We start from the raw sequence: 9252 nt of genomic DNA, 5'->3' as shown, positions 1-9252 counted from the left end.
CTCAGCACTCTTGGGTGGAGATTGTCCGGACCATACTGATTTAAATACATCCAGTCCCTCCAGAAGTTTCCTGACTAGATCCTCACTGACCCTTGGCCCAGGTGCACCTTCCCTGGGGCCTGAGAGAGGCCCAGTGGAGGGGCTGATCCGGTCCCTGCTCAGGAAAATGGAGGTAAAGAAGTCATTAAAGAGGTTAGCTTTGTCATCTGATGTATTCAGTCTGTAAAAGATCATGTAGTCAGTTTGTAAAAGAACAGGATTTAGATCAGGAAATGGCTGCACAGGTCATATCAGTAGTGTAACTTGCGTGGGTGGGGTGGGGGGTGACTGGGGCAGCCACTCTAGCAGCCACCTTCATGGGGGAGTGGGAACACAAAAACAGCCACTGCCATTGCAGCAGCTGAGGGTGCCACCAGTACTTGCACTCAGTGCTGTAGCAATGAAGTTTGGTGCCCAGGGCAAAGCCCGCAGCAGCAGCCCACCCTTGCCCTGTGCACAGATCTGGGTGCACACACCCCTCCATGCTTGCCCAGAAGTGCATGCAGTGGCAGAAGCTACCTGTCCCCACACCCCTGCCCCACCCCAACGAGCCACTTGCAGCTCCATCCCACACCCTGCCCCAGCTGGACAGTGCCTGTTGGTGCCGCTTCGCTTCAGTGCCCGGGGCAGTTGCCCCGCTTGCCCCCTCCACCCCTTGCTATGGCACTGTCTGCACCATGATAAGCTGTGGGCATGGAACTATCCTGCTATGCCTCTGGGTCACACAGTCTGTAATCCTTTTATTGAACAATTAACCTTACAGTATGTAAAGATCTGAGGTGAAAAAGAGGCAGGAAAAGGAACCATTAACAGTGCACACAATAAGTGTTGTTAATCCCACAAATGTTGGGAACAATGTTATGCTTTCTTGAGTGTCATCTATTGCCATTGTATTGATAAACTATTGACCTATATGGAACATTAGGAACATAGCATATACGAGTGCTCAATCACTCTAATTTTGAATTACTTAAGCAATATAGCATCCAATACTTTTCTAGTGAGACTGTTTCACAATTTATTTAACTAGAGAATTAGGAAATCTTGCCAGCTGTTCAGTCCAAAATTTTCTTTGCTTGATTTCACCCTTCAGGGTTGAACGAAGTGACAAGTACACCAGAGAAAAAGCAAAGTTCTTTTTTCATGGCTATTTCAGAAGTGTCTGGATTTATACTGTTCAAAATCTCTTTTCCCTTCTCCCTTACACGAAGAGCAGTAGTGAAATTTACCAACGTCTTGTCAGTGGTCTTAAAACAAAAAATCCTCAATCTTTTTATTTGCTTTCCTGTTGAAAGTCATGAATTAAAGAAGAATGTGTTAGCTTCCAGGAGAAGGGAAGAGAGAAAGCTAGGTTGCATATGTTCTATCACTATTTAAATAGGAAGCATAGAAAAAGAAATCACTGCAATGAACAAAGAATGATATATTTTTTACCTATTAATACAGATATCTCATGTGTACTAAGGCCACTGTCATGCAGTGTAATAGACATGTGCAGAACTATTTAAGAACACTTTCACAATCCTGTATTTCACTGAAGTATTCATTGCCCATGAGTGGTACTGTAGAAATGCTAGAACAGCACACATTCAGGGTTAGTCTTATGCTACAGGATATGACTAACTCCTTTTGGTGCCAATGAGATTTACTTATATTCTGAGACAAGAGGATCTGATTTTTGCAATGAACTGAGAGGTCACACATTTCTCTACAATCAGCAGTGCATGTAACTCTCATAGTTCTGGCAGTAATGGCTCTGATTCACATTTACATGAAAGACTCTTTAAATCATTCTGATAGTATAAAATGGCTTCCTACTCAGTGAGCATGTCTACATGTATATTAATGTGGTTTTATTACTACGCATTACATTTAGTACTTCCAATCTGTGATACTAAATAAATGCGCATTAGGCTGGGTGAATGCACAGTAGTGCAAGCACATGCTTTTTAGGTGATGCTTAATGTTCAGTAGCCTGTTCTACTGCACATTAGCGTGTTAGTGCAGTTATTTACATGCTGTTTTAATGCACAGTAGAATAGACTCTTTTGCATTAAAGCTGACTGGTAGACATGCCCAGTGTGATTCTTTATATTAAAAGAAAGGTAGATACGTACCACTAACTAAGATATATATAGAGTGCAAGCTTTTGGAAACTTGAGTTTGCTTTATTTCATTCTGCACTTTATCTTAGTTTGCAAGGTGCATATCTACCCTGCTTTCTGCCTGACTTTATTCTTTCTACTGCCTGAACACAGTTTGAATATCGTGTTGTTATGACCCAATCCAGTTCTGACATCACTGGCTTACAACATTAAATACACAAAAAATATACTGGTAAGAGATAGAAATACAAATCAAGCTCAGTAAGTCACATATTGTTAGATTGTTGTTAACCTAATGTTCTCTAACACTGTCTACTACAGAATGTGGAGAGTAAATTTAAATCTGAAATAATCTATTCAGTGTACAGTGTCTTATAAGTGCACATGTATGAATGTATTCTACATAGCTGTCATAGGATGTCATTACAATCTCTTATCTCATGGTTTCAAGTCTGGGTTTTTTTTAAGAAAAGCTGAAACCAATGTCTGGGGAGCAATGGGGGAAGGCATATCTGGTAGCAATTTTAATTAGAAATTATGCCTCACAGTTAAGCCTGAATGTGATTTTCCTTGTCTTCTGCTGGTTTGGGCCTTCAATTTCACAGCTTTCAATTTCACAGTCCTCATTTCACTGTCTTCATTGTCAGAAGAGGAACTCTCAGATGTTTATGATGACCTGTCCAGTCCTTTTCTGTTTGAACATTGAATCTAGTTATAGGGCCAGCTCTCTTGTACAATAGCCAGTCAGGGGTTAGAGGCGGGACTTCCAGTCCCAAGATGGCAATCAGAGGGCAGGGCTTGATAGCTCACCAAAACTTGTTAAGTGGCCCTACAGCTGAAATAATTGCCCATTCCTGCTCTAATATAGGACATATTGAAGGATACAAACTAGACAGATGGATAATTAAAGGAAAAGTAATTAATTAAGAACATGATCTCATAGTTTAACTACCAGTAATGTTTTGGGTAGTGGTCTCATTTTGCATTTTCTGTACTTACTGATGCACTACAGTCTAGATACTGAGGTTTCTGACCTAGACAAGAAAATTAAAGTGCTTCATTTAGGCAGAGTTGAATGAAGTTGGAATGCTAGAAAAAAATGAGGCAATTAAAATTTGGGATGTCTCTTCTGCCTGATTAAATATCCAACAGGATGTGAGAGTGACACTCCTCTCCAATCTTCATTTATTTGTTAAATATTAAAAAACTCCTCAGTTGTATATAAGCCATCTGTTGTTCTGAGATTCACTGAGCCTTGCCATATTATGCATCTGCAAAGCATTTTCAGTTGATGCCATCAAGTATGAGAATTTGTTTATGAAAAAGTAGGATAATTGGTGTCCCTTTTAGAAATTAGGGGCTAAGGGCTAATTGTCAGTTTTCGTTCAGTTTTATCCAACATGGATATCATTTTACCATTGTAGCTAGTATGTCTCGGGTCATGATTCAACATTTGTGTGATATACAAGGCTGCAATAGTCCCAGTAATGATCTCTAATTTGGAGCTCCTGGATGTTTTGTACTACTCTTAATATCGTACTCCAGAAGTATCTCCTTCTGATTGGGTCCTTGATCAGCTGGCATATTTTAGAGAAGTCTTGGGGCTGTAAACATGTATTATATCATCAGCCAACCTTACACTGTAGACATTACAGGTAGATATTATAGGTAGATATAACAGGTTGATACAGGTTCAAGATATTACAGGTTACTGAGAATACTTGTAGTTCACTAGGAGAGCAACACTGTCTACTGTATTGAGAGTAAAGAGATATAGGATGTATTTCTAGTAGTTCCACTGAACTGTTACATGAGTTTGGGCATCTTCTTTCCCCTTTGCACTTCTGTTTCCTTTCCCATCCTTGGCCTGTCTTATCCATTTAGACGATAGGCTCACAGTATATTTATACAGTGGCTACATGCTAGGACATGCCAAGCAGCGTTTGTAATACAAATGACAAATAACAATGAAAATAAACTCACAAATTCCATAAAAAAGAGGCTAGCCTGTTTGTTGAGAAAGTGAGTTTAGATGTTAGCGGCCAACCACAAAACCATTTTAAATTTGATTACTTAATGCAGTGAACAGTTAGACATTTGGCTTATTGGCTGGCTATCAGTTTGGTTGGTTTAAGCAAATGCACATGGTTTCACTTGTTTGAAAATATATTGCATGCAGAGTGCAAAACAGAGAGTAAATTCTAATCCTTCTCGCTGTTTTCCATTCAGCTTCATAACTCATAAGGAGAAGGACTGGTAGGAAAAGATGGGATCCACCTGACAAAAAGAGGGAAGAGCTTCTTTTCAAACAGGCTCACTAACCTAGTGAGGAGGGCTTTAAACTAGGTTTGCTGAGGGATGGAAACCAAAGTCCTGAGGTAAGTGGGGAAGTGGGAGACCTGGAGGAAGAGCAAGCAGGAGGGGGCAACAGGGGAGATGTTGAAATCAGGAGGATAGTAAAACACTGGAACAGGTTGCCCAGAGACATGGGTGACTGGTGCCACCTTAGGGGGAGCACGTGCCCCCCAGTGACCAGTCAGTGACCGGGGGGAGGGGATCCCCTCACAGTCAGTCTTGCTGACTGGCGGGGGGGGGGAGGAAAGTCCCCTGTGGCCAGTCTTGCTGACCAGGGGGGATTCCCCTGTGGCCAATCACACTTGCGGCTCTTCCAGAAGTGGCCGTGGTGCTTCATCCGGTGCTCCCGCTCCCTGGCCAGTGCTCGCGGGAGGGGCACCAGTGCTCCTGCCTGCCCCCCCTGCCTGTCACCTAAGTGGGGAGTGTGGCCTGTGAGGGGTGGACCGTGCACCCCCTACACATCGCCACTGCCCAGAGAGGTGGTGGAATCTCCATCCTTGGAGGTTTTCAAGACCTGGCTCAACAAAGCTTTGTCTGGGATGATCTAGTTGGGGATGGTCCTACTTTGAGCAGTGGGTTGGACTAGATGACCTCTAGAGGTCCCTTTCAATCCTAAAAAAACTTTAAAAATTAAAAATGGAAAAAGTCTAGATAGGCAGTAAATTCTAATAATGAATGGGAATATTTGTTAATTAAGTGGTATTGGACTGAGCAGATAGTCTATCATCTCTGGTTACTTACTCCACTAACCCACACAGGAAGCATCAGAAAGAGGCATAACACAAAATAAAATATATTCTCACTTCAGGACTACCACTTCAACTACTAGGCATAATACAAAATAAAATAAATTCTCACTTCAGTACTGCCTCTAGACAATCAGAGACTGCTGACTGTGAGAAATTCCTCCTAAACCTGTTGTGACACATGTTGACACTGAAGCTTTGGTTACCTCTGTTTTACTGTAGCAAGTATTAATTTGTTTGAAGAAAGATTCTGGCTTACTTATGCACACAAGTAAGCCACTCTATGGCCCCATAGGGTGATTGCTTCTCCCTCACTCACATCAGTGACCTGCCCCCACTCCCTCATAGGAAAGACCCACCTCCTGCTTTCCAACTTTAGTGCTATGGTGAACATAGTTATCTGGCATAGAGAGGAAAGTAACTGCTGCCAGGGAGGCAGATATTGCTTCAGAGAGACAAGTGGGAAGCAGGGGCTGATTCATGACTATATGGGTGCATCTGTACATGCAGTTAATTCAACATGATAAACTCCAGAGCAGTTTGCACCAGAGTTCACTGCTCCCAGGCACAGCACCTGCATGTTTGCCTGGGACAGCAGCACTCTGAGCTGGGGTGGAGTGGCCCTGGGCTGGCAGCTGGCTTGGAGGGTCAGTTCTGGGCTGACCCTCTGGGTGGTGGTGGCAGGCAGTGGAGGGGCTGCCTGGAACATGAGAGTGCTGAAACTGCAGAGCTGTATGGCTCACCAACCCCGCTCCCCGCCCCCACCCCCGCCTGCTGCCAGCCACAGGCTGCTCCACCCTGGCTCAAAGTGCTGCTGTCCCACTCACTATTCACATATGCATTGCAACACAGTAAATGACTATACTGTAAAATAGTACTGTCTCAAACAGTACTATGTTACAGCAGGCTTAATTCATTTACTGCACCCTAATACTGGTGCACATGTAGATGGTGATGCTTTACTGCAGAGCTAATTAGTCAACTTCACAGTAAAGCACATGTGGAGCTGGATCCTTTGGCCACATCTACATGAGATGCTGACTGTGCAGTACCTCTTTACTACTGAGCAGTACCTCGTTACACGGCACAGTATGACTCGATGCTACTGCACAGTAGTAATAAGCTACTACACAGTTGGTGTCACCAAAAAGCCATTCAGGGATGCTACTGCACAGTAACTGGTTACTGTGTAGTCATTTAGTACTCGTGCATTTAGTACTTGTCTGCTCAATTTAGTACTTATTGTACAGTTATTTAGTACTTGTGTGACAACTGCACAGTCAGCGGCTCAAGTAAACACAGCTTCTGAGTTCCAATTCATTCCCTGCTTGGCTTCTGGGGCAGCATTAAGTTTATGCTACTTTTCACTGTGTGTGACTCCACTGCTGTGTTTCTACAGTACAGCAGTAATAAAAAACATGCTGAATGGACAAAAAGGAAAGATACTACCTCTTCCTGAAAGCTTGTGATGTAAACTTTTTACAACATAAACATATTTAAAAAGATAGGTGAGAGGTAGGAAAACATGATGCAGTATAGCTGCTAGGTGTTTCGCATTATCTTGTTGTCTACTTAGATATCTCTCTATCTTCCCTTTCATCATCTGTTTTACAGACCTCCCTTCTCATCATGTCCTTTGCCCAAGTGTAAGAAGCTAAAAGAGCTAAAAATGTTGCTACTGGTAACATAATTACCATTTCCTTCAGGTACAGAGCTTGCACCCAGGTCCTGACCCTACTTAAGCAAACAGGAAGCATGTAACAGGCTTTAGTGAGATAAAGATTTAGTCCAGGATGACTTGTTTAATTTATTTTCAGTCTACTTCCCCTTAATCTCCTATGGCAGCAGAGTAGAACAGAAAAAGCAGACCACTTTACATGCTCAGAATCAGAGTATAACACCAAAAGAAACTGAAAATATACACACAGGATTCGTGGCTGCTGTGGGGGCCTTTTTGAATATTACAGCCTTTTCTTTCTGGGTTTAACAGACTCAATACAGAAAAGTGTTTAACGTATGTATATGTGGGGTGACCCTAAGGAAATATGGGATATCTGGGACATCTAGGACACTGTTTCCCACCTTTCCAAGTCAATGGCTCTGCTGAATGCAGAGGGGGAGCGGCATGATGCTGCCACTCCACAAGGACACCAGGCAGCAGTGGTACATAGGGTGGCTAATTTTAATCTTCACCAGCTGGCTGAGATTGGCTGGTGAAATCCAGGACTGTCTTGGGCAAACCGGGATGTATGGTCATCCTATATATAAATCCAATTTAAAGACTGCTGAATCAAGGCCATTTCTCCCACTGAAGTCCAAGGTTCACAATTACTTCAGTGTGTAGTATATCAGTGCTTCAGAGCACTATTGTCAATGAACCCTATTGCTTCCATTAGAGTGGAAAAAATATAGGTGTTGTCACTGACTTCAAAGAACACAGGATTATTCCATTTTTCTCTGTACCATATCTGTAGCCTTTATTTTTCATTTGCTATTTTAATGGACTGTTTTGCATCTCAATTAGTAAAATCTTCAATCTTTAAAAAAAATAAAAAGGAAAGAAAAGGAAGAGCAATCTAGGAAGCCAGTGTAGTGCAGTAATTTTGTGGAGGTACTAACAGTGCATACTGTGCTAGCAATATGAGGTATATGATGCACTGTCACTTGCTGTAAGGCATTTTTAATCCATTTTAGCAGAAATGAGCTGCCAAAGGGGAAGTGGAGTCTGGAGGACATCATAACAGATTTTACAGCTGTGTTCATAGGCTTCCTTCTGTGTTTGTTCAGGACATAGATGACAATGGATCTTTCAACTACATCTGAGAAGCAGTATGTTGGTATTTGTACCAGTTAAGCTACTTCACAGAGTGTATTTGAGTGCAGTCACTTTGGTACCTGAGGGGAGGAAAGAGACACAATGAAAACACAGTTCTGTAAATAACAGCTTGATATTTTTATTTTTTGAGTTTGGGCTATCTTTAAATGGCTTATTGAGATGAGAAAGTGCAGACTTTGAAAGTGCATCCTCAAATGCTGCAATTTCTGAAAGTGCAAGTATGTATTTTGTGCTGTTTCAAGAGAATGCATTAAGGAGTTGTGTGTGAAAGGAGTGTCTTCTCTGATTAAAAGACCAATCAGAGTGAAGTATACACCTTCCATAGGAAAGAACGTTCAAGCAAACTGTGAAGAAACAAGGCATTAACAATGTGGTAGTAATGCATGTATTGCTATAAATCCAATCCTGGGTGGATCTAGAATTTTGAAATTTGAAATACATCATCACCTATAACAACACATATTTTATCCAATTAAACAGAAACTAGAAGCCTTACTAATATGCTATGGGTCTAGCACTATATTATTCAGTTTAAGATCAAAGCAAAAACAATCATAAATTTATTGGAATGTGCACTATTTGCTAGGTAATTTAGTAAGTTTAAAAAACACAACGAACTAGACAAATATAGTCAAAAGATAGTGTTTCATTGGTCCTGTAGTCATTATAGTTAAATGTACATCTTTTATGGAGATCTGCAAAACAAAATCTAGCTTCTTGAGCATCTTGATGGTGTCTCCAATACTTACTGTCTTAATCTTTCAGTAATACAGATATTGTCTGTGCCAGCTAGGTGGAGTTCTGAGTATTTCTGGTATTGAACCTCAGTGTAGTCAATACACTTTGGCTATCAGTTAGCAGCTGGTGATCTAGATGAGATTGTCAGTATCAATCAAACCAGTTAACATGGGTTGTAACTTATTCATCAGGTACAGACAGTAATGGTATAGAAGCTGGAATTTAATGATTATGGATCTTAGGTGGGTAGATCACTCAACACAGTTTACAACAAAGTGGGCATGTCCAGACAAGTGCGCACGTGCCTCTTTCCCTGTCTCAAACCCCTTTGAGATGGGGCAAGAGCTACGTGCGGGATATCCAGGGGTCTAAAAAAACAAAGCTTAAAAAAGCTGGGCAGGGCGCAGTTCCGGACCATGCCCTGAAGCAACAA

This window comes from Gavialis gangeticus, unplaced genomic scaffold, assembly GCF_001723915.1.
Source record: "Gavialis gangeticus isolate Ggan-Ray unplaced genomic scaffold, GavGan_comp1, whole genome shotgun sequence".
NCBI classification, from domain to species: Eukaryota; Metazoa; Chordata; order Crocodylia; family Gavialidae; genus Gavialis; species Gavialis gangeticus.
This window is presented reverse-complemented; position numbering follows the sequence as displayed.